The sequence below is a fragment of the Anthonomus grandis genome, chromosome 2 (assembly GCF_022605725.1).
Source record: "Anthonomus grandis grandis chromosome 2, icAntGran1.3, whole genome shotgun sequence".
Lineage (NCBI taxonomy): Eukaryota > Metazoa > Arthropoda > Insecta > Coleoptera > Curculionidae > Anthonomus > Anthonomus grandis.
In genome coordinates, this window is record NC_065547.1 from 245,903 (window position 1) to 273,001 (window position 27,099).

At 33.1% G+C, this 27,099-nt stretch overlaps 1 protein-coding gene across 10 annotated transcripts in view; it reads left to right on the plus strand.

Annotated features, from left to right (window-relative positions):
* LOC126750684 (potassium voltage-gated channel subfamily H member 6) overlaps positions 1-27,099 on the plus strand; it is a 232,324-nt gene that overhangs the window by 97,102 nt on the left and 108,123 nt on the right. The window contains exon 1 of one of the 10 annotated variants that reach the window (XM_050460379.1): positions 23,070-23,211. The exons of the other annotated variants lie outside the window; for them this stretch is intronic. The gene's annotated coding sequence lies outside the window, so the exon portion shown is untranslated. Of the gene's footprint in view, positions 1-23,069; positions 23,212-27,099 lie in introns of those variants that run through there. 10 annotated transcript variants of the gene reach the window in all.

Consider the following 27,099-nt stretch of genomic DNA (forward strand, 5'->3'; position numbering starts at 1 on the left):
TTAACAATTCTGGTTTAAAATTTTACTTAATATAGTTGCTGGAAATATTCAAATACAATCTTTATTTTGTATGACTTGCTGATGAAAAAAATTATTTTCATTATATGTTTTTACTAAAGTATTTAACAAAAAAATCAATTCAATTCTCACTAAAAGCGATGCATATATTGGCATCAGTTTTCAGCTGGACATTTGAAATTCTTAACTGACAAGCATCCAATAGCAGGCAATTTCATTGGAATACTTTCGGCTCATACTGTCAATCAATCGAACTAGAGTTTAAGAGTAGAGTAGTAGAGTTTAGAGTTTAGAGTCGAATAAAAATTACTATAAATACATATTATGACTTTATGGTACAATATTATAAGTGCTTCCTCCTCGTAGAAGGTTGGCCTTTTATTGATTGGTCTTATTCTCACTTTTAATTTAATTATCTAAAACTCTTAAATATTTATTTTCCTTCATCACGTGACCATTACAGTTTTTTTTTATCTTTCTTGGATTCAATATTTCCTTTCTCTTTCTCATTCTTTTCAGTATCTCCTCATTTGTTACCATGTTCACATAATTTATTTTTAAGTTCCTTTAGTATGACTATAACTTACAGGCTTCCAGTCAATCACCGATATCTTTCCAGGATTTCATTCTATATAGCGTCATCGAGAAAACGTAGCATCTCAATATTGTGACTCTAAATTATCAGTTGAGATGTCTACTTCAAAACAATTTCATAATGATCCAGGGTGTTCCTGAAAGGTGAGATGCGGTAGAAAGTGATAAAATTTTTATCACTTTCTTGAGCTTGTTACTCACTTTTGAGCATGTAAACCGATCTGAATACCATAAATCTTTGATAATTGCTATAAAAATATCTTTCCTTCTTGTGTCGTTTATAAATATGTAAGAAAAGTAGTATAATTTCATTATGATTTAGGATGTTCCTGAAGTGTAAGAATAATTGCAACAAATAGTCTTTTATTTCTGATTTTTTTCTTGGTATTAAATGAGTTAAACAAAGAATATCTTTAGTTCTATTTGTATATCATTGTAGTCTATTTAAAGTTTTTATTTTGCTTTATTAGTTCCAAAAATCTCATCCATTATTCTCTAAGAGACCAACATACAAAATTGACGAAAAACAAAGAAAAACACAAAGTCACGGTCTCACAACATGTAATTAAACGGGCTACCCGTGTTTTGCTCTAGTTAGAGCATCATCAGGCCTAAAATAAAAATACTACTTAAACAAAACTAAAAACTTACATAAAACAATAAAAAACCTTTAGAAGCCATCTACACACTTCACAGTACATAAATAAACAATAATTTTAAGGTTATAATTGTACAAAGCAAAAAATAAAAAATTAAAAAGTGGAACGCAACAACATAGACTCACAGATTTAACTAGCTAACGCAATTGCGTTAGCTAGTTAAATCTGTGATAGACTCAACGAGAACCGAACCCGGTACAACAAGGTTATAAGTATAAGTGTAAAACCTATCGGCTATACGGACCTAATGCTAAAACAACTTAACCCGTTAGCCAATGTAAATTGAAGAAAGTGACTACAAGGAAAATGTTAAGCGATACTTAGCTAAATTAAATTGTTAAAAATTAAATTAGGTTCAAAAGTAAACACGTCATTCACACACACGAGAACAGGACTCTTTTTAGCTTTTGTAATTTCCATTTTCTCCAGAAGGTCAAGCTTCTTACCTTTAGGGCATTCATGAAGCATTTCAGCTCCCACCCCCGGAGAAAAAATATGAGTAGAGGCCAGCAAATGATTCGCACACGCTGATTTGGTATCACTGACATTGGTATTTTTAAATTTTTCAAAAAGCGCTACATGTTCTTTAATGCGTGTAGAGATTTTTCTTCCAGACTGGCCAATGTATACTGCGTTGCAATCGTCACATTTTAAAGAGTAAACTCCCGATTTAGAAAGGATGCCTACTGACCAATTGGTTCTTTAAATTATTGACTGTGTTAAACGCGATTTTTACATTTAGGGATTTAAAGAATCTTACTAAATTTACGGAGATAGAACCAAAAAAGGTCAAGGGTCTAAAGGAACTTATTGAGTTGTTAATATGAACAATATTGTAGGTCAATTTATATTTATTTAAAAATTTGGAATAAATTTTGTCTATTAAATCTGGTCTATGGCGACTAACTAGACAGTCACGTACCCAAGTGCTCCGTTAATTTATTCAATAATTGTGGTATTTTCTGCATTAAAGTTAGTGAAATTTTGTAGGGTCGGTCATCTTGACTCTGTAAATTCATCCAGAGAAAAATTCTTTCTTTAAAGTGTGCTATAGTGTGTTAATTGGCTTTCTTTTTAAACGATAATTGGAGCGCCATAGCCGCGCACACACTAAACCAGTGACCATCAAAATGCCTATAACACGTTCAATATCGGATTCCGATGATTTGGAAAAATTAATTACAAAAGTGTGTACCAAACTCATTAGCCAGATGGAGGAAAGAATCATTTCTAAACTTAGCAGTTTGGAAAAAATGTTATCTTCATTTTGTGAGCGTGTCGAGAATTGTAAAGCCGCCATAAAAAAAAATACGGAGTCAATGGCGGCCCTGGAATATCTGCTTGAAAACATTGAACAACAGCATTCTGTTTTTTCTTCTTGAGTTAGGTAAAATTCATATATTTTCATTATATTTATATATGTATGGTTATCTTTTATGATTTATCAAACATTGAGTTTTTTTTTCATTATTTTTTACTCAATCAATGTTTTTTTCTACTACCACGTTTTAAGTAACGTACATTATATTATAATGGGGGTATCTTGGGTAAAGTGGGCTAAAATCTTAAGCGGCAGGAACACTTATATCTTCGAAGTCTATATAGGTTTTTGAGATATGAGTAGTGTTTAGTTATTTTTTTTTTCATGAGCGATTTATTGTTTAAAGTTGCGAATTTTAATGTAAGGTCTTTATTTACGGGTTTTCTAGAGTTTAAAAATTTAATACTTCTGGTTACCGGTTTGTTCATAAGGATAGGGTAGGTGTAGGTGGAGGTGTTGCAGTCTATTTTAAGAGCACTTATTCGCCAGAAATTGTTTCATTGCAGTTTACTATTACACATTTTTTAGAATATTTGATTCTTAAATTAAAAATCAGAAATAAATATTATTGTTTTTGCGTCTTCTATCGACCTCCCAATTCTAATTTTAATTTATTAGTTAATGACTTTGAGAATATTTTTTCATCTATTTATCCTTTTTTTGAGCAGGTAATATGTCTGGGAGATTTTAATATTAATCTACTGAATGAAACAAACCCTTTAATATCCTTGTTTAACAATTTTAATTTAATCCAAATTATAAATCAACTCACTAGAATTAGTCGGAATAGTGTATCACTTCTAGATCCAATATTTGTAACGGATGAGTCTTTGGTCAGTGATTCGGGGGTTGTGTCGTTGGAGGGGGTATCTGTTCACGCCTTGGTTTATTGTTATTTAAAAATAGAAAAGGTGTTCATTAAGCCAAAACTTATAACTTACAGAAATTTTAATAATTTTAATGCTCGTGAATTTTATAATGAACTTCAAGCAATTAACTGGCATAATATAATTTACGAGCAAAATATTGACAACAAAATTTCCTTATTTAATGAATATTTTCTTTATATCTTCGATAGGCATGCCCCCTTTAAAACAGCAAGGATTACTAAACCATGGGCGCTCTGGCTCTCACCAAATATTAAGGTTTTTATAGGGTAAAAATAATTTGCTGACCAAAAATCAAAATGTGCTACCAAAGCTATTTATCATCAAAAACTATGCGAAATCGATAAATGATGTTACTATACATATTAGTGCTTGCTACCAGAAAATAATCAAGATAGCACCCCTCTAAAGGGTAGTTTGTATTTGTTAATTTCTAATAAAAACGTGCTACCAAAGCTATTTACCGCCGGAAACTATTCAAAATCGATAGCTGATGTTACTATACATATAAGTGCTTGCTACCAAAAAATAATCGAAATAGCATCCCTCTAAGGGGTAGTTTGTATTTGTCAGTTTCTAATAAAAACATGCTACCAAAGCTATTTACCGACAGAAACTGTTCAAACTTAATATCTAAAATCAGTATATGTATGACAGCCTGGTACCAAAAAATAATTGAAGTAGCACCTCTCTAAGGGGTAGTTTGTTCTTGACAGTTATTACTAAGAACGTGGTACTAAAGTAACCTATAGTCGGAAACTATTCAAACCTGGTATCTGTTATAATATGTATAAATGCTCTCTACCAGAATATCATAATAGGAGTTGCACGCCACCAGGGAATGGTTTATCTTTGATAATTTTCATTAGCTACCTAAACTATAAAACTTGCTTCCTATTTACCCTAAGGGACTATTTAATCATGATTTTTAATTTTTGTTGTTGTTGTTAGGCATTAGAAAATTTGAAAAAGTAAAATAAACGCAATATAAACTTTCTGGTACGTAATTTAAAATGTATTAACATTTCCTGGTATAACATGTATTTTATTCGTTATGCGAGTATTAAAACTAACTAATTATATTTATGAATCCTGGCATGTTGAACAGATGAGTTGTTTGGGCTTTTGTTGAAGACCTATGCAGTTGTGGTGGTACCAATGATAGCATTTCATACACAAGATCATCTCTTCAAAAATATTGGAACACTTGGCTGCACCAATATGACAGAAACCGGTTGTATCCTCATCCCAATAATTAACTGATACACACTGTAGAAATTGTAATGATGTCGTCAGAGATTTTCCGCTTAGGTGAGGTAGTTGGTTGTTTTCCTTTATGATAATGTTTCCTTTAAAGCCTGCTGTACCTTTCTCTACTATATTTTTATCATAAGCAAAGGTACGGAAATTTGAAGTTGTAGTGTAAAATAAATTAGTCAATTGTTTTTTAATGTGAATTCTGTGATTGTTGATTTCTCGAGATTGATGGTATGCTAAAACCTTGGAAGATCCGGTAATGATGAGTTCAGACAGAAGAATGACATAAGCGCCACAGTCATATGAGTTATACTGAACAGGTAAATCTGTTGGCCGCTAAAGATTCCAATTTTCGGATAAACTTATGTGCTTTTGTTGATGAACGAACTGTAATACTTCCATGACGAAGATAATTTCATTGCGATATACTATATCACTTCTTATACTATTTAAGCATAGTATAGTATTAAACTTTTTCAGCACCACTATCAAAACAAAATGTTCATTTTTACAAACCGGAATTAATAAAATATCCTTTTCGTAAAGTCCAAAATTTAGAAAATAATTTGCAGTAGTCTTGAAACTATTATTATCTGATTCTAAGAAATTAACTAAATATCCTTCCACTGGAAAGATATCAACCGATGCTTTTATTTTTTTTCGTTTACTAGAAAACCAAATAAACATCAATTATCACATCTGACAAATAAAGGTCTTTGAAGTTTACACCTCCTTCATCTTTCACAAGACATCTTTCACAAGACAATCCTTAGGATATATCTGTCTACCATAGATGATGCACTGTTTATAATTCTCAAATTTAAATGTTTTTGTAACAGTCAAATCTGAAGCCATTTCCTCAAAATCTGACTCGTCACCGTCGCTGGGAAAAGATGTTTGCCTCTCCATCGATCGTTCTTCTGGGATGGGACTGATGGAAGAAGCTTCTCTAAATATATTCATTTTGTTCTCATAAAAACGTTTTACAAATTTTGAAGGAGTCGACGAGAAAGGAGCCAGAAAACGTTTTTTAGAAACACCCGTTAGTGTTATCGTTGGAATGCGGATGGTAGTGTCAAGAGTACTGTCTGAATTTGCATAGTTTATTTCAGCATCTTTAGCAGCTTCAACCACTGTCACCTTCTGGGGAGCTCTTTTTCTTCCTGACCTGGAACAATAAACAAAGTTAAGTGTTAAGAGATAATTTCTTATTATAGATACGTACTTGTGTCCTCTGTTCTTCCTGATGATTGTAGATAATTTCTGAGAATTAGTTATGTTACCAACAGACAGACGACTGCCAAGTTTCTTGGGGAAACAAAGTCACCATATGTTTCTTTTTGTTTATTGTGGAAATTACGAAAACTTGCTCTTCGGGTACGAGAGTTACGCTGCCTTGTAGAATTATCATTTTGGCAGCTGTATATTTAGTATTGAGAAATTCACTCTCGTCTTCCAAAGATGGTTTTGGTATGAAATCTTTATTTTGAAAAATATATGGTATTTTATCTATGGTAGGTAGGTAAATGTTGCTTTGGAAAAACTATATCTTTTGGATCTCGATATAGATGATTAAAGTTGTCATTCAGGCAGTAGTTTCCTATATTTGAGTATGCTTTAATAGTTGCTATTTCAATTATTTTTTTGGTAGCAAGCACTTATATGTATAGTAACATCAGTTATCGATTTTGAATAGTTTTCGACGGTAAATAGTTTTGGTAGCACGTTTTTATTCTTGGTCAGCAAATTACACACCATCGTTTTTATACGACAAAGAGACGCAGCGCTTGGAGAATTCAAGAGCAATCTTTTAATGTTTGTTCAAATAATGATTTGAATATTCCAGATTATTTACTTAATCCTGAAGATATAAACTAATTTTTCAATGAATTTTTGCAGAATACGTCAGACTGTTCTTCTAAAATTAATTTTTACAATCAAAATATTTTCAACGACAATATTCATTTTAATTTTAATTTAGCTAGTGTTTCTCAAATTAATAAAATACTAAATGGTATTAAAAAACAAATGCTTCGGGGGTAGATAGAATTAGTGCCAAATTAAATTATTAAATATTGCAGTCCCTTCTTAGATGTTTACATTACACACATAATCAATTGTTGTATAGAACAAAGTTATTTTCCTAATCAGTGGAAATTATCAATAGGTAAGCCACTTCCGAAAGTAAAAAATACAACTAACTATGGTGATCTGAGAATAATTAGTATATTACCGGCTTTGTCAAAGGTTTTCGAAATGGTTCTGTATAATCAGTTGATTGAGTACTGCGGTGTGAATAAAATTATCCCGGAGACTCAGTGTAGCTTTAGAAAGGATTTGAGTACTGATGTTGCCCTAATTGGAGTTACTGACGACATAATAACGTCAATAGATAAAAAGTTGTCTACTGCTTTGATTCTGTTAGACTTTTCGAAAGCGTTTGACACGATCAATCACGAACTTTTATTGGCGAAACTGAAATTTTATGGACTTCTCGATGGTTCGGTAATGTTGACTAAATCATATCTTCATAATAGATTTCAAAAAATATTTTCAAATAATTCATTTTCCGAAGAAGCTAGAATTTTATCAGGCGTACCTCAAGGGTCAATCCCAGGACCATTATTATTCATAATCTACACCTCAGATATACTTACATCATTAAAGTACTGTAAACTGAGAGCTTTTGCCGATGATACCCAGATTTATCTTCACTTCAATCATCAGGATTATTTGCATGCATCTTCTTTAATAAACCATGACCTGAATTTACTTAACCAGTTTTCTTCTTGCCATAATCTAAAACTTAACCCTCTTAAATCAAATGTTATGATTTTTGGACCTAATAAAGATTTTCTTAAAAATAATTTAAATATCTTATTAAATGATGTTCCTCTTCCCAAGATGGATCGTGCAAAAAATTTAGGCATTGTCCTGGATACTGAGTTGAGGTTTCGTGAATATGTTAAATTGTTAATTCAGAAGTCATTTTTATCATTGAAAATTTTATATAATAGTCGTCAGGTTCTTAGTTTTCATTTGAGAAAAATGCTTTGTGAGTCTCTGGTCCTGTCCAACTTCAGCTACTGTGATTTTATTTATGGTCCTTGCTTAGACATTGCAGATAAAAATCGTATTCAGAAAGTTCAAAATGCTTGCTCACGGCTAATATCTGGATTACGAAAATACGATCACATTTCACACACATTTAAAGAGCTTAACTGGTTAAGGATGGACAGGCGCAGAGAGTTACACTTGGGTAATTTCTTGTTTAAAGTTTTATTAAACCCCTCCCTTCCCTCCACTTTACGGAATAAATTTGTTCCTCGTTTAAACGTTCACACAAGAGTGATCCGATTTCCGGAGAGGATGACACTTCCTCGTCATTCGACTGCAATGTATGGATGTATGGATTTTGGGGAGACCATAAAGAATCGGAATTCTAGGATTCATAGGATACAGTTTTTCTTTTTTAGTGTTAAAGAAATCGAGAGTTAAGCTACATCTGTCCAATGTTTGCTTAACTTTCGTAAAATACGAATTGGTGGGGTCTCTATTAACTGTAATGAAATCCTCCAAGTCCAGAAAATCCAATATCTTTTGAATATAGTCAGTCTTGTTTAGAATGACTAAGCAATTACCCTTGTCTGCTTTCGACAATATCAAATCGTTACTCTTTATTTTATTTTTTAGCGAAATTAGGTGCTTTTTATTGATGTCATTGTTTAAGCTGTTTGAGCCAGATCTAGAAATTAAAAAGTTTATTATTTTAGCGCGTAAGATGTTCTTATTTCTTGTATCAGTCGTCTGCAAAACACTCTCAGCCTCCACAGCTAAAGTCTCTCGTGTTTGTGAGTCCATCTTATTATGAAGATGAAACTTAAGGTTAAGGTTTAGTATACTTTCTTTGTCAGAGGTAAAAATAACATCAGACAAATTTAAAAATCTTTTATGGAAATGAAAATGACAATGGCCTAATTTTATTTGATATTCCCTAAAGTTATTAGACCTTACGGTGACTTTAAGACGGTTCAACTTAACAACGTACCGGGTTCGATTCTCGTTGAGTCTATGTCGTTGCGTTCCACTTTTTAACTTTTTATTTTTTGTTTTGTACAATAATAACCTTAAAATTATTGTTTATTTATGTACAGGGTGGCCAAATAAGAATGCAAAGTGCTGTATTTTGAAAACTACTCGTCGTAGAGACTTTATTACTAAAGTAGCCAAAGGAATATTGTGGAAAATATTTTCAGATTTCCAAGATGGTCGTCAGGGGGCGTAACCGCCATCTTAAACTTTTTAAGTGATTTTACACTGAAATCTACCCAGTAAATGTTTTGAAAAAATATACGCTTTTTAAAGCTCAGCTCTACTCAAATAATTTTTGTTTAACACTTTGTGACGTATCTATTAAAATAAAGTGGTGGGGGGTAATGTTGGTTAATTTGGGTTGCAGCGTGAAAATATAATGCGTGAAAAAACTTTAGGATTTGTTTATTCAATTTTAAAAGAGAAAACCCCAGTCTTCGATCAGCCACGTGCAAGTGGCGTGAGGTTAGTCAAAAAGGGTTATATTAGATATGTAACAACGACGCGTGGTCTTCCTACGCCGCTAATCGTCTGTCTCCTTCTCTTCACTATCGCGAGGGGAATCACTCTCCGACGCAGGCGGACCAATCAGCAGATAGCGTTTTAACGCGCGGCGCCCTCAACAACCGGTTACGAAACTACGCGTTACGAGGTGCGCACAACAACTGTTTATCTACGAGGAACATTTGCAAAGTTCGCTAACATACCGCCGCCCTTGGAAGTTCCCGATAACTTTCAATATATCTAAACTTAAAATACCAATAAAAAGAACCTCAATTCGAGACTGGGGGTACAATGATACAAAAGCTTAGAACTAATATAGGCTTAAATAATAGTACAAAATCAGTAATAGTCATAAAGTTAAGTGCAAAATTTCTAGCATATGACCTTACCAACAAAATTTCAAATAACAAAGAAATTTATAAATTATATTAGGCATTCTGTGCGGATTAAAAATAAATTGACATGTTTTATTTCACATGAAGAAAAGCATAAACATACTCAATAAAACAAATAAAATTTTACATACTTCATGTAGAAATAACAATTAAATAGGAGAAAGATAGAAATTAATATATTAAAAGCAAAAGAGAAAAGACAAAAGTGGACTGTATATGGGTTATAGTTTAACATATCACTCTTTTACTTGCAGAATAAAAATTAAAAATTATACATAATTATTTCTACTTACATAATAGTTAATATAATGACAGTTTTGCAGTAAGCAAAGGTATACATAGCGTTAATAACGTCAATTCAGGGTATTATTATAACCGACCTGGGCACATTTAATAGGTAGCGGGCACAATTTATTTACTGCACGTTTGACGACACCATTGTTTGTACGAACACTTACTACACGCACAGTACTGTCACTGCCAGGATGTAGCTCGATGATTCGCCCTCTTTTCCACTGCGAGGTTGGTAAATTGTCCTCCTTAAGTAGAACAAGGGAGCCTAGTAGTTCGGTACGCGGGACCTTGAATTTCCATTTGTACCTTTGATGCAAAGTATGCAAAAACTCCGATGACCATCGGGACCAGAAGTGCTGCGCCATTTTCTGCATGTGCTGGTATCGGGATAGTCGATTGTCAGGAATTTTTGTGAAGTCCAACTCCGGGTGCATGTTCAAGGGACGACCAATTAAAAAATGGCCGGGCGTCAAAACATCCAAATCGTTTGGATCGTCACTTAAGGGTGTCAGCGGCCGAGAATTTAAAATGCCCTCAATTTGAACCAGCAACGTGTAAAATTCCTCATAGTGTAATGGCGTATTTTTTAGAATTCGCCTAAGATGCTGTTTTGTCGACTTTACTGCCGCCTCCCAAAGACCTCCAAAATGCGGAGCACGTGACGGAATGAAATTCCAAGATATCTTACTCTCGCTCAAAAAGCTCCGCAGTCTTTCATCATTTAAAATTTTATATATCTCGTTAAATTCATTTTTAGCCCCCACAAAATTAGAACCATTATCAGAGTGCATATTTATGCACAAACCTCGTCGGGCTATAAATCTCATAAATGCTGCTATGAACGATTGAGTTGTCAGTTCTGTAGCTAGTTCCAAGTGAACAGCTTTGGTAGCTAAGCATACAAAGATGCAAATGTAACACTTTAAGAGTTTTTTGTTTCTGAATTTTGAATCCTTTAGAAGAAAGGGTCCAGCATAGTCAACACCGGTATTAAAAAAAGCATAATTAGCGGTTACGCTGGATAGTGGCAAGTCTCCCATTTGGGCATTTAAAGTTCGCGGATTGGCCTTAAAGCAAGGCATGCATTTCCGTATGATTCGTTTAATTAAAGGTTTTCCTTTTAGTGGCCAAAACTGTTGCCTTACAAAGGATAGGGTTGTTTGACTACCGGGATGTAAGTTTTTGACATGTTCGTGGGTAACAACTAGCTCGGTGAACGGATGGTTATGAGGAAGTACAATAGGGTGTTTATAGTCAAAGTCTATATTCGCATGACTTAATCGACCACCTACTCGTAGAATTTTAGAGCGGTCGAGAAAAGGATTAAGCGTGCTAAGTTTACTTCTGGCTTTAACACCACGGTTGTGTTCCAATTCAAATATTTCTTCAGGAAATCTATCAGCTTGGATAAGCTTAATAAGGCAAGAAGTACTCTGGGAAATTTCATTTGGTGACAAATGTCCAGTAATTCTTTGAGCTTTGTTTTTTAGGTTATGAAGGAATCTTCGACAATATGCTACAACATTAATTAGCTTGGGGTACGAAGAAAATCTTGAACAAATATTGGTGACAAAGTCAATATTTGGGTTTGCGATAAAAACAAAGGATTTTGGGTTAATTTCAGGGATTTCGGATATTTCACGGGCTTGACGCGCAAAATTTGGGACATGTTTGCCTGTGGGCCAATACTTTTCTGGTTTTTTTAAGTATTGAGGTCCATGCCACCAAAGGATATTATTTTTGAGATCAGTAGGAGTCATGCCCCGCGAGATAATATCAGCAGGATTCTGAGATGAAACAATATGGTACCAATTGCCTGCATCAGATAGTTGCTGAATTTCGGCAATTCTATTACACACAAATGTTTTTAAGCTGCGAGGTTCTAAGCTTAACCAGCACAGTACTATAGAGGAATCGGTCCAATAGAAAATTTCCGATATGGGATAATTAAGAATCTTAGTAACCTTTTTTACAAGTTTTACGAGCAACAGAGCGCCACAGAGTTCCAACCTGGGTAAAGAAACAGCTTTGAGGGGGGCTACACGAGATTTTCCACAAAGTAAGTTGCAGTGGATATTTCCATCTGCATCTTCGGAACGGACATACATGCATGCACCATAAGCGTTTATTGACGCATCAGAAAACCCATGTATTTGAACCCTTAGAGGATTTTTAATTGTAACTTGTCTAGGTATATTAAAGGTATTCGCTTTTGCAAGCTGATTAGAAAAATTCAACCAGATTTTGTGAAAATCACTGGGAACAGGTTCATCCCAAGATATTTTAAGTAGCCATAGTTTTTGTATTAGAATTTTTCCTTGTATTATTATAGGTCCTAAAAGACCCAGTGGGTCAAATATTGTTGATATTGCGGCAAGAATGGAGCGTTTAGTCACTAAGACATCAGGTATATTTTTTAGACTTGACGAGTATACAAATTGGTCCTTTGGAGAATTCCATGAAATTCCTAATGTTTTACTGCTTGATCCCTCATTAATTACATACTCTATAGACCCATTGTCAGGAATATCAGATAATACAGTGGGGTTATTACAAGCAAGTTTTCTAAGTTCGAAACCGTATTCTTGAAAAATCGAAATTAAATTGGATTTTATTTTTACGAGTTCATTCAGATCATTACTTCCTGTGAGGGCGTCATCAACGTAAAAATCATGGGCTATGATACGACTTTCATTGGGAAAGGAGGTTTTTTTGTCGAGGGATATTTGCTTTAAACATCTAGTAGATAAAAATGAAGCACTTGCAGTACCGTAAGTTACGGTGTTTAATTGGAAGTGTTGTAAATCACTATCGGGAGAGCCCCTCCAGACTATCCGTTGAAAATTTCTCTCGCAGGGTTTCACCAAAATTTGCCTGTACATTTTGGCAAGATCTCCTGTAAGAACGTAATTATGTTCACGAAATCTGATGATGATAGAAAACAGATCCATTTGAATAGTGGGGCCGACCATGAGGGAGTCATTTAGAGATATACCTGTGGTCGATTTGGCTGAGGCATCAAATACCACTCTCAATTTAGTGGTGGTACTATCCTGCTTTTCCACAGCATGATGAGGCAGATAGTATGTAGGCACCGAGGCGGAATCCTTAGTGATATCAACCTTTGACATATGGCCTAAAAGCTCATATTCTTGAATAAATTGAGAGTAGGAACTATGAAATTCCTTATTCTTTAGAAATTTCCTTTCTATAGCAAAAAATCTTTTTTCTGCTATTTCCCGAGAAGAACCTATTTGGGAAATATTCTTCTTAAAAGGAAGACTGACTTCAAAACGACCTGAAGTAGTACGAGAAACCGTTTCAACAAAATGAGATTCGCAGTCAAGTTCTTCTTGTGATAATTTATTGGGTTCATGAATAGGTTCCTCTATATGCCAGAATTTCTCAAGACAATTTTTTAATTCAATATCAAAATTTTTATTGAGAGAAAAACAAGATATAGGTTTACAAAATTGGTCTAGATGAGCTGATATGGGTCCGGAGACAACCCATCCTAACAGTGTATTTTGGAGAATTGGATTATTCTTTCCGAGTCTTATTTGACCAGAAACCAATAGTTCATAGAATATACTAGCACCCAGAAGTATGTCTATCTCAGAAGGTTGATAGAATGTTGGATCTGCTAGCTGAACGTCATGTGGAATGAGGAATTTGGAAATATCAATAACCTGCTGAGGACATTCTTCTGTAATTTTATCGATTACTAGGGCAGAGATTTTAAATTTATAGTTTAGATTTAAATCTTGAAAAGTCAACATGGTTCTTTTATTTATATAAGTTGTCCCTTGATTAATACCACATACGGGTATGTTAATCTCTTCCCATTTGAGGCTTAGCTTATCGAATAAACTTCTAGATATAAAATTGGACTGAGACCCGCTATCCAAGAGAGCTCTGCAAGGAATGCGTCTCTGGTGCCCATCATATACTTGAATTAAAACAGTAGATAGCAATATAAAGTTATTCGAGCTTGAATTAGCACAGGCTAAACTATAGTTGGTTATGGGATTATTTTGACATTCTTCTTGGTGGAATACCGGAGTATTTCTTGAATTATCTGGCAATACATTTAAGGAAGATGGCTGATGAGGTGATGAAGTACTATTTCTATCAAATATATCTTGATTAGAATTTACAATTCTTGAGTTGCAAAGTGAATTGCTAGAATGAGGATTGGGCAAAGTTGAATTGATGTCATTTGGATTTGCACCTGGGTTCACCCTTAACTGAGTGTATAAGGCTGTTTGAGGAGATTGATTGTTACTGGCTTGCCTAACTAAATCAGATTTAGGATTTACAGCAACTTCGAAAGTTCTAGGACTTCCAAGCTGATGCAGCAAGGAATGGTGGTTGCGTTTGCAAGTCCTACAGAAATGCTTCGATTTGCAATTCATGTTAAGATGACCTGGACGCAGGCAGTTAGTGCACAGTTTGAGTCGTTTGGCCTCACTATACCGATCATTTATGGATAAATCTATAAACTTTTTACAACTATAAACAAAATGATTAGCCTTACATAATGGACAAACATTTTCAAAAGCTGGATGGGCAAATGTTTTGTGTATAGAAACATGCTTGGAGGATTGTGACTCGTGTTTATTATAGATCTTGAAGTCAATAGACTCTAATAAATAACACCTCTCAGTAAGAAAGTTAGTGAGATCTAAAATGGTAGGGTTCTCCATATTCTTAGATGTAATTTCCCATTCTCTGCGGGTAATTTGACTTAGTTTGGAGGATAAGAGATAAATTAAAATAGTATCCCAGTGGATCACTTTTTCACCTAAGTTTTCAAGGCATCGAAAATGCTTTTGAAAGCTATCCAAGAATTTGCGTAAGCTTGAATGATTTTCCTCTTTAATCATGGGTAGGTTAAAAATTGCTTTGATATGGGAATGTGTAATTGCTTTTTTGTTTTGATATCTATCTTTAAGAAGTTTCCATGCTATGGTATAGTTATCATCACTGGCAGTGAGTGAACTGATGACTTGAGCAGCATCACCTCTTAAAGCAGATTGCAAATAGTAGAATTTTTGAACCTTGGGAAGGCTAGGATTTTTATCTATTATGGATTCAAATGTCTCAAAGAATTGAGTCCAGGATTCATAAGACCCTGAAAATTCAGGAATTGATATAGGTGGGAGCTTAGTCATAAGTGTAGTTACATTATTTATAGGTTCTGAGCTTAATGGAATGTTCTCGGGTATGGGAACACTTAAGGGAGTGAAGCTTTGAAGCATGAAGGTGGCTTTGGATATAATGGAAAAATATTTTTCTTCGAAATCTGCTCGCACATCATCCTGATCTTCTGCCTCAGGAAGATCATACCTCAGATGAATATCTTCAATGCCTGACTGAATTTTTTCAAATTCATTGAGACTAGTTTTAGCAGCTTGTAACCGGGTTTCAATTTGAACTTTTATATCTGGTGAGCTTAGGGTTTCAGTAGATGCATCTAAAAATCTTTGAAATCGGGTAAGAGATGCCTTAAGATGACCTCTTTTTGATGTCAAAAACTTTATTTCACCTTTAGCTTTAACTAAAATCTGTTCTGCAGTTAATTCTTCAGCCATTGTTTACTACGAGTAATGTTGTATATTTATTTATAAATATTATACTTACAAAAGCGCAAAAAGGTTCAACTTTAGAGGCTAAAAATTAATATTGAGCTGGTCATATACACGCTTGACTGAATTTAATAGCGTAAAATCAATTGGTTAAGGTTATACTTTATTTCAATAATAATAAAGCGCATAAAAGACTACAAATAAATGAGAAAACGAGAGCAAAATCAATTGGAATTTCATTTAAATTGAGCAAGCCTTTGATTTCTCGGGTTTATTTAGGGTTAAAAGATTAAAATTCGGGTAAAATGTAACAAAACAAAAAGCACCAAGTAGGTATTGGGCCTGGTATGTAAAGTCTACAAGCAACAGGTTTGCTTTTAGGTTTAACTTGAAATCAAATACAATGTGATTCAAATTTTGGGTAAAAATCTCAGCTTATAACCCTAGGATTACGTTTAGGTTTTGAGACTCGACTTAGACGGCGAAGGCTGGCTTTATTTAAATGATTTGGTTAACTAACCTCTTAGGTATCTGCTGGCTGCTTCTCAAGTTTTCACTTTCACTACTTTTTACACTGGCACATCGACTTTTAAACGTATTTGTACGTTTTTATTCGACTCGAAGGATCAAAATGTTGGTTAATTTGGGTTGCAGCGTGAAAATATAATGCGTGAAAAAACTTTAGGATTTGTTTATTCAATTTTAAAAGAGAAAACCCCAGTCTTCGATCAGCCACGTGCAAGTGGCGTGAGGTTAGTCAAAAAGGGTTATATTAGATATGTAACAACGACGCGTGGTCTTCCTACGCCGCTAATCGTCTGTCTCCTTCTCTTCACTATCGCGAGGGGAATCACTCTCCGACGCAGGCGGACCAATCAGCAGATAGCGTTTTAACGCGCGGCGCCCTCAACAACCGGTTACGAAACTACGCGTTACGAGGTGCGCACAACAACTGTTTATCTACGAGGAACATTTGCAAAGTTCGCTAACAGGTAATTCAATGTTTTTTAAAATAAACAGCTGTAACTCCTAAACGACTGAACGCATTTTAACAAACTTGGTCTCGTTAAAAAAAAAAATTTATTGCTACATCAAATCCGTCTCATCTGTGATATATCTAGTGCTTAGTAATGCCGCTAGAGCGCGTTTTTTCATCTATTAACAGAAAATTGCAAAATTCTCTAAAAAATTAAATGCAATAATATGACTTTTTTTTCATAAAAATGTAGTGAAATGAGAGCTAAATAGGCCAGTGAAAACCGTATCTCGATATCTTATTCGTAGCCTGAAATATCGAAGAAAGAATATCTAGTTATCATATAATTTTAATAAGACGCTATTACACCAATATTTATTGTTATTTATTTGTCTTTTTTCAAGGTTCAATGATAAAATATTTTAATTTAATAATTTTTAAATATTCTTTGTTCAAAAAGTTTTTAAAAAATACGTTTATGGGCATAACAAAAATGACCGATTTTGAAATAAAAGTAATGCCTCCTTAAATGCTCGAACTGTCTTCCATTAAACTTAATGCATTGTTGGAGCCGCTTATGCGTGCACATTACAGCAGCTTCAATTTCTCCTCTTGACAGGCTATAAATGGCTTCTTATATTCCTATTTTCATGTCGTCTCTAGTTGTTGGTTGAATTTGGTAAACAATATCTTTCAACCGACGCCATAGGTATAATTCCAAACAGGTGAGGTCTGGGAAGGAAATAGACTTCCTCGGCCAATCCACCTTTGTTGAAATCTTAAATCTACATGCACATTTCTTGATAAATGTGCTGGGCAATCGTCAAGTTGCAAAAACATATTTTGTCGTAATTGCAGGGGTATATCTTCTAATAAAAGAGGCAAATCACCAGAAAATCAAGAAATACGGCACCATTTAGTGGTTGTTCAAAGAAATAGGGACCTATAATAGTTTCGCCCAGAATGCCACACCACACATTGAGACTCCAATGGCCTTAATGTTGGACCTCCCGCAACCAGTGAGGTTTGTTGTCATACGAATAATGCATATTATGCAAATTAATGTTTCCATCACTCCTAAAAGTGACCTCATCTGTCCAAAGAATTTCGGATAAAAATTCTTTATTTTCCCTAATGCTGCCCAACATCCAATGACAATAATCTAACCGTCGGTCAAAGTCTCCGTGATTCAAGGTTTGATATAAAACCATATGATATGGGCGTAGTCTAAAAATTTGAAAAAATACATTGTAGTATTTTTTGTGACATAAAAATTTAGTTGTGATCCTTTAAAATGTTTAGAATAGAGTGAATGAGACATTGCTCTGATACTAACGTGGGGATTGAATTCCACGTATGCTAAGTCATTAATAATATTGTCTTCCCTTGTTCTAGCCGAGTGTCTTCGCAACTAAGGTCGAAAGCTGCCAGTATTACGCAAATTTCGCACTAAACGCGAAAAAATGCCCGCATCGCGTAAACGTCGATTTGGATATCGAGCTCTGTATACCCTTTGAGCCAATGCCGCATTTTTAAGACATTCAAAATATAACGCAATCATATCGACAGGTTCATCATTAGTAAAAGGCATTTTAATAGTTTTAACGCTTTACTTATGTGTGCAACGAACACAAACAAATAAATAACAATAAATATCGGTGTAATAGCGTCTTATTAAAATTATATGATAACTAAATATTCTTTCTTCGATATTTCAGGCTACGAATAAGATATCGAGATGCGGTTTTCACTGGCCTATTAAGCTATCATTTCGCTACATTTTTATGAAAAAAAGTCATATTATTGCATTTAATTTTTTAAAGAATTTTGCAATTTTCTGTTAATAGATTAAAAAACGCGCTCTAGCGGCATTACTAAGCACTAGATACAGTGGACCACATAAGTGATGGTACAATAGACAATTTATATATAAATTTTATTTATAATTTTTATATGAAATAAAAATCAATTTTTACTTTTATGTATTTATTTTTTCCAATGCCCAACATCATAACATAAACCTATTTGCATAATATATCTAACACACAATAAACAAAAAAATAAAATAAAATTTTCTATAAAAATTTAATCCACAAAAGTCAAGGTACTCTTAATTTGTGTAAATCAAAATATGCAAGTATCTTTTAAATTTATTGTTATTTTGTTATTTGCTAATAAGAACATTCCTCTAATACTATTCTGGCATTCGTTTTCAGTATTCACTAGAATATTTCTTCTTAACTTTGACTGGTAAATACAGTGATAATCGTGGGAAGAACCGAGTTAGTGTCAGTTAAGTGTCAGTGAGCGGAAAATTATTATTAATTTGCATAGAGAGGGAAAATCATACACCAAAATTGCAGAAGTGATTAAAAGAAGCAGGTCCACTATACAAAAAGTAGTAAATCGTTTTCAAAATGAAAACAGAATTGAAAATAAAACGCGAACAGGACGTCCTCGGAAGCTGTCAGAGCGCGAATCCCGGTACATATCAAATGAAATTAAGAAGGACCCAAAGAAAAGTGCCATACAAATATCATCAGAGTTAAGAGAAATGTTTGGAGTATCTGTTCATGAAGAAACTGCTCGCCGGAAACTTAACCAGGGTGGATACAAATCCTGTAGTGCACGTAAGAAGCCCCATGTTAGAGATATTAATAGAAAAAAGAGACTGGAATTCGCTGAAAAGTACAAGTCTATTGAACTTGATTTCTGGGATAAAGTTATCTGGTCAGATGAAAGTAAATTTAACATTTTTGGGTCCGATGGTCGTGTCAAGGTGTGGAGGAAACCCGGTGAAGCTCTTAATCCGAAAAATACAATCAAAACAGTGAAACATGGAGGAGGTGGAGTAATGGTTTGGGGTTGCATGGCAACTTCAGGTGTAGGAAATATTGTTTTTATCGACGAAACAATGGATCAAAAAGTATACTTAAATATTTTAAAAGAAAATTTACGTGCCAGTGCTGAAAAATTAGGGTTGCATGAGAACTATTACTTTCAACAGGATAACGACCCTAAGCACAAAGCTTATACAGTACGTCAGTGGTTGGTTTTTAATACTCCCCATCTGCTGGAAACTCCTCCCCAAAGGCCCGATCTTAATCCTATAGAACATTTATGGGATGTTTTGGGGAGAAAAATTCGGCAACATGTGATTCATAATAAATCAGACTTAAAACAGGTAATTTTAGAAGAGTGGCCAAAAATATCCAACGATGTGACGAAAAAACTAGTTCAATCAATGCCAAATCGCTTAAATGAGGTTATTAATTTGAAGGGTTTTCCCACGCGTTATTGACAGAACTTTATTAGCCCATAGTCTGAAATGTACCTTGACTTTTGTGGATTAAATTTTTGTAAGAAAATTTATTTTATTTTTTTATTTATTGTATGTTAGATATATTATGGAAATAGGTTTATGTTATGATGTAGGGCATTAGAAAAAATAAATACATAAAAGTAAAAATTGATTTTTATTTTATAAAAAAATTATAAATAAAATTTGTATTGTAATTCTCTATTGTACCATGACTTTTCTGGGCCACTGTATATTACAGATAAGACGGATTTGATGTAGCAAGAAATGATTTTTTCAACGAGAGCAAGTTTGTTAAAATCCGTTCAGTCGTTTAGGAGTTACAGCTGTTTATTTTAAAAAACATTGAATTACCCCCCACCACTTTATTTTAATAGATACGTCACAAAGTGTTAAACAAAAATTATTTGAGTAGAGCTGAGCTTTAAAAAGCGTATATTTTTTCAAAACATTTACTGGGTAGATTTCAGTGTAAAATCACTTAAAAAGTTTAAGATGGCGATTACGCCCCCTGGCGACCATCTTCGAAATCTAAAAATATTTTCCGCGGTATTATTTTTACCACTTTATTCATAACATTCATAACTTTTTACCGCAAGTTTCTACGACGAATAGTTTCCAAAATACAGCACTTTGCATTCTTATCTGGCCACCCTGTACTGTGAAGTGTGTGGATGGCTTCTAAAGGTTTTTTATTATTTTATGTAAGTTTTTAGTTTTGTTTAAGTAGTGTTTTTATTTTAGGCCTGATGATGCTCTAACTAGAGCGAAACACGTGTAGCTCGTTTAATTACATGATGTAAGACCATGACTTTGTGTTTTTCTTGAAAATCCATAAGGGCGGCTTTACCATGCCAGCTAAGCGAGCAGCTAAGCGAATTTCAACCTTCCTCGCATGTCCGCGGCGAAGCGCGCTCGTAACGACAAAATTGCTTCGACGTTTTAGCCTTTTTTAAAGAAAACTACTTATCGGATTTTAAAAAATAAAAAAACATTTGATTCTCAGATCTTTAGTCTACAACGTTTATAGAATGTATTTTTTTGATCAGATTTGCCGTTCTTGAGGTATCTTCATGTAAATGATATTGCAATTTCGATGTTTCAGTACGGGCCGTTTTATATTAAGGAACTCCATATAAGAGCGTGTTCCACAGATATTTTAAAATTAAAATTAAAATGCTTCTTTTTGGAATTTCAAAACAAAACTTTCACTAATTATTAAGCATATCGCACAGATGTAAATAACGCAAAAAAAAATTTCGTAATTTTTTTTTAAATCACCCCTGGACACTACGATTTTTTGACGACCAGGCAATTTTGCTTTCTTAAGGTATAAGAAATGATTTAAGATAGGTCTTACATTTTAGCAAAACAATATGCAAACGGAATGACACGATAGAATCATTTTTAAACTCCGCTATCTGACCATTACAGAATCTACACATAATAAAGCAATTCAGTTCAGCTTTTTTGCAGCTACATGCTCCTCCGCACCCTTTTTTACAATGACATGAAATAATTTTTAATAATTTCTGGAGCTGATTCCTCTGTCATAGTTACGGGAGAAAAACCATTTGCACCAGGTTTCCATCCCCAGTCGTCTGCCTTTTTTTGGATTCCATACCATTGTTGAACTTGATGGTATGTTCTAAATGAATGATACCGTGCGGCGTTCGGATACCGAGTACATTGCGGATACCGAGAGGCAAGATTAAATCTATTTTTTGTGGATGATCTTACAAAAAATTTGTATCGAAGTTCTTCTAGGGCCTCTTTTTCCATGTCACCGCCATACAAAGCGACAAGAAACTGTGCTCCTCTTTCCTCAATACATGCTGGTGTGGCGTCATGTTGTTTAAAGACGTCAATGATGCCAGTGAGTTTGGGGTATTTTTGAATAATTGATAAAAATTTCAGTTTTCCTTGGTTAAAAAGGGACGATGTTGTGTCACAGCCACTAAACGCATGAAGGAAGAGAAAGTTCTCAGCTGCCTCTTTTTGTTGTAAGCCCTTTGCAGAGTACACTCTTTCAGGATTTTTACCTCTCCCAGGTTTGCAAAAGTAAATGTTGTCTAGATGTGGCGACATCAACGATGTTAGTAGAACTAAAAGATCCACGCCTTCTCCGATGATAAAAACTGCATCAAATGTTGATCCTAAGGAAATCGCTGTATTCACAATCATAACATCAGCATTTTGTTCAGCCTGCTTAACCGTAATAGTAGTTTCTTTAAATTTCGATTTATATCGAGATTTTTTAATAATTTGTTTAAGGGCATAGGGCCTCGTACCAAAAACAGTATTGTAAAAATTGTGTTACCTTGTGTTGACATAGTTTTAAATATATAAAGTGCTGAATAGTGCAAGGCGCAAATGACATAATATATTTGCCTATTTGCCCTTATGGTATATAATTAATTAAACTTTGTACTTTGTAAAATTAAAAAACCCCGTTTATAAATACGAAAAATCTCGAGCTCTGAGTATTTTTTTAAGAATACCATCTTTGTGTTCATCTAACTCTTTATATATTAAACGTACAAAAAAACTGTTAATACATAAAATATAAGAAATTTTATTGTCGTTAACTTTGCTTAGAACACGTTTTGTTGTAAGGTGAACAATTACGGATACAATGTTAAAAAACTGTTTCTTTTGTATCTATAATCCAAGATGGCGGCGCGCGCGGTCCCCCCCCCCCCCCAAGGTCGAAAATTTGGAATTTTGAAGAGGGTCTACTCATAAATAATATCTTTCTAAATAATTCCTACCCCACCTTTTGCACGCCAAAGACCTTTTTTTGTACCCACTTACTGGTCTATAAAGGTAATGTAAGTATATTGTATATAAAATGTATAAAAGACTCACCCAGTATTATACCGTAAACGTAGGCGTCCGAATGTCTAGTATCGACGTTCCTACAGCGCAACGTAGCGTCCAATGTACGTACGTACATACGGCGGGAGGAAAATCCAGTAGCGTTCGAAGCGACATTAAAACTGTTTCCTTCCTTTTCCCGCGTATCCGAAACGTCTTTGTTTCCAGAAAATTGATTCGCCCCTTTTTCGCATGAATCCCGGTTTTTGTTTCTCTTCGTCAGTGGTAGTTGTATTCACGCCATTATTTGGGAAGGGCGTGTGTCATTTTTTATTATTTTTTTTTATTGTTGTTATATTTTTATGGAATTTTGTGATGCTTAGTAATATTGCTTAGTAAATAAATGGTTTACCTAAATAATGTATCTTTTCTATTTTCTCATTTAATACCTCAAGTGGGTTGGTCGTTTATATGTGAGAGATGAAGTCAAGTAAATAATACACGTAGATTAATGCTTTATAGTGCACATTTGCTTTTAAAATAAAACGAAGACATCCTTGGGCTATTTCAAATCTATAAATAATAATGTTTACTTTTTTTATATCTGAGTAGAATATTATACAAATATTAAGATTTTATTTGAAGTTGCACCTAATTTACAAGCTTAATAGATATTATCAACAACTTAGAGGATACGATTTTTTAATCTACTTTATTTATTACATTCTCAAATATCAGAGTCACTAGGGATTGATACTTAAAACGCCAGAATAATAATTAATGTTTTTAGGTTTTTTTTTGGATTTATGAAAGTTTTAATAAAAAATAGATTTTATTTTCTTAATTTTTGTTTTCTAATAACGTTATACGTAGGGTGGCATTACATAACGGTGTTTAAACTTCATACAAATTCATACCTAGGAAGGTTTGCACCAGTATAATAGTATTTTATTGAATCATTTTTCACATTTGCACATTCAGAATCACTTTTTGATTGTATTAATATAAAAGTGGAGTTATTTTTATGAAAGTGAAAAAATTTGTTTTTTTTAAGAGATACTGGCTTTTGAAAAAAAAATTTTTTTTCGAGAGAATTGTTTTTTTCAAAATTTCACAAAATGTCCGTAACTCAAAAACTAGTAAAAATAAAGATTAGACAATTCCTACTCATATTCCAAGGATAATTTGACTAGACACATATTTCAACATTTTCTAAAAAGTTAAAAGAGTTTGATGAAAAAAAAATTTTTTGAAGGAATCGTTTTTTTATTTTAAAAATATGTAATATGTGGATAACTCAAAAACCAGTAAGAATTACATTTTAAAAATGTTTATACAAATGCCTGAAATAATTTACTTACACACTTATTTTAGCGTTTTTTAAAAAATACCAAAATTTTAAAAAAATTAATTTTTTTTCAGAAAGAATAAAAATAAAATTTTGAAAATTTATATATGTATTCCTGGGATTATTTAATTGGATGCATATATTAGTATTTAAAAAACAATGTCAAGGTTTTAAGTAAAAAAAAAATTATTTGAAAGATCTTTTGTCAAAAATTTAACAAAATAACTCAAAAAAAAAACAGTAGCAATATTTTGAAAACAGACCTCTTTTAGCGTTTTTCAAAAATATACAGGATTTTGAGAAAGAAAATAATTTTTATTCATAAGGTTCATTTTTTTGTCACAATTTCAGAAAATGTCCATATCGCGAAAACCAGTAAAAGTAATATTTTTAAAATTTTTACACATATTTAGAAGATTTGACTTGACCCAGATACAGGTGTCGTCATTGCCGCTATACGATTTTATATTTCTATAGTTTACAATAACTTGTTTTGTCAAATCATCGGTTTACGTATGTATTATTTCGATATTTGTTATTCCTGCTTACGAAAGTAGGTTACAATGTACTGGGTTTACAAAAATATTATAATTTCATTGAACTTTGTAAAAATGTATTGTATTTTATATGTAGCTTTTTTTATGCTAAATAAAGATTATTATTATTATATTATTTTTAAAAAGTTAAATAAAAAATTGATTTTTTCTTTGAAAAAATTGGATTTTTTTTTGGAAATTAATAAATTGCCCAAAAAGTTTCAAAAAAATCTATCAAAACTTTCTTTAAAAATGTAGTAAAAAAAGTTAACCCTAATTTTCCTAAAAAAGTTTTTCTTAAAACATCCAAAGGGAAAACCAGCAAATACAGCAAAATATTTATAATTTTACTTTTTATTTTTTTCATAAAAAACTATTGGTTGGAGTAAAAAATTGTTGAAACAAAAGTTGTTTGAAATGTCAATCAAATAATTGATTGACATTTCAATGAAGAAATTGGGATTTTCCCAATTTCAGAAAATTGGGAAAAACCTCTAAACTGTTTTTCATTCATCATTTTCTCAAAAATTATTGTCAATATAAAAAATTTTATTTTAGCATTGGAATCCCAGCCAAAAATAAAACAAATCATATTTAACCGTAAATCGAAATATAAAGAAGTTATGAAGGATTTTTGAAAAATTGGATAAATTGCTTAAAAGGCCTCAAAAAATCTTTTTCGACAAAATGTGCCGAAAAGAAGCTATACCCAAAAAATCTTTCTGAGAAAAATCCAAAGGGATTCTACTAGGAAAATATTTAGAATTTCGGTGTTGAAGAAAATATAATAATAATAATAATAATAATAATGTTTATTTATTTAGCATATTGCTACATACAAGTACAATAATATATATTATAATTTTTAAAACATATTTACAATATCTTAATAAAACTAGAAAATATAAAAAGTAAAAATAAAAGTAAGCAAATAAATTATATATATATATTTTTTTTTTTAAATGTTTTTCTAAACATAATTAGGCTTCTACAGTTCTTTATATTAATGGGTAATTCATTAAAATATATAAGACCTTTGTGTAGAATAGTGTTTGTCTTTCTGTTTGAAGTATGTCTACCCATCAATACAAAATCCTCCTGTTGTCTGGTAGCATAGTTATATATATAGTGTGGTAACAAAAGTGTAGAACAAAAATCCAAGTGCGGCAAAATAATACTATTATAAATTAGCAATTTTGTTTGTAAAGTGAGGTTTCTGCCGATTCTTGATAAAAAATTAACTTTTTTTGACATTTTGCATGTTATGCTGTCAATATGAGAATCAAAATTCAAATTTGGATCCAAAATAACAACCAAATATTTCATTTCTTTCTGGTAGGATATTGTTTCATTATTTATCTCTACTTTTATTACATTCAAATTTACTTGGATTAACTTAGCTTTACTTCCAGACAAAATTTTGTTGTAGCTGCATTAATAGTTAAGTTATTATTACACAGCCATTTGTATAAATTATCCAAATCGAAGTTTAGATCTTCTTGCATTTTTTCAATATCATTTCCCACAACATACAGCATAGTGTCATCTGCAAATAATGCTAAGTTACTCCTATTAATGACATTGACAATATTATTAATATAGGGTGTCCCAATAGGAACGCACGTTTTGAATTGCGCAGCATTGTTTTTTATCACAGTATGTCAAAAAAAAAACACTGAAAAGAATAATGTAAACAGCTTGCAATTAGTAGCCATGGAACGATATACGGTCGAACATCGAATTATTATTGTTAAAACACACTACAAATATGGAGAATGTTTTGCGGAAACAGTTCGTAAATTGCGGGGCATTTTTGGTCACTAAATCACACGACCGTCCAAAGACTAATTGATAAATTTGAACAAAATGGTTCTGTCGTGGATGTAAAAACACCAGTGCGTCACCGTACTATCCGTTCTGTTGAAAATATTGCCACAGCGCGTGAAAGTGTTGGCGAGAATTCGGGAACATCTATCCGTCATCGTGCACAGTAGTTGCACATTTCAAAGAACCACTACCCATCGAATTCTAACAAAAGATCTGCATTTACATGCCTATAAGATTCAATTGACCCAAGAATTAAAACCAGTGGACCATGCGACGCGCCGTACATTTTCTTCTTGGGTATTGCAAAAACAACAAATGGATGTCGATTTTTCGAAAAAAATTTTGTTTACCGATGAGGCACACTTTCACCTTAATGGCTTTGTTAATAAACAAAATTGCCGAATTTGGGGCGAAGAAAATCCTAGAGTCATTCATGAGAAGAAAATGCATCCATTAAGAGTCACTGTTTGGTGCGGATTTTGGACAGGTGGAGTAATTGGACCGTACTTCTTAGAGACCGAGGCTGAAAATGCAGAACAGCGAACGCTATCGTAATATGCTCACTGAGTTTTTATGGCCTTGATTGGATGGTATGGATACGGGCGGTATGTGGTACCAACAGGATGGTGCGACATGTCACACTACACGTGAAGCAATTCAATTGTTG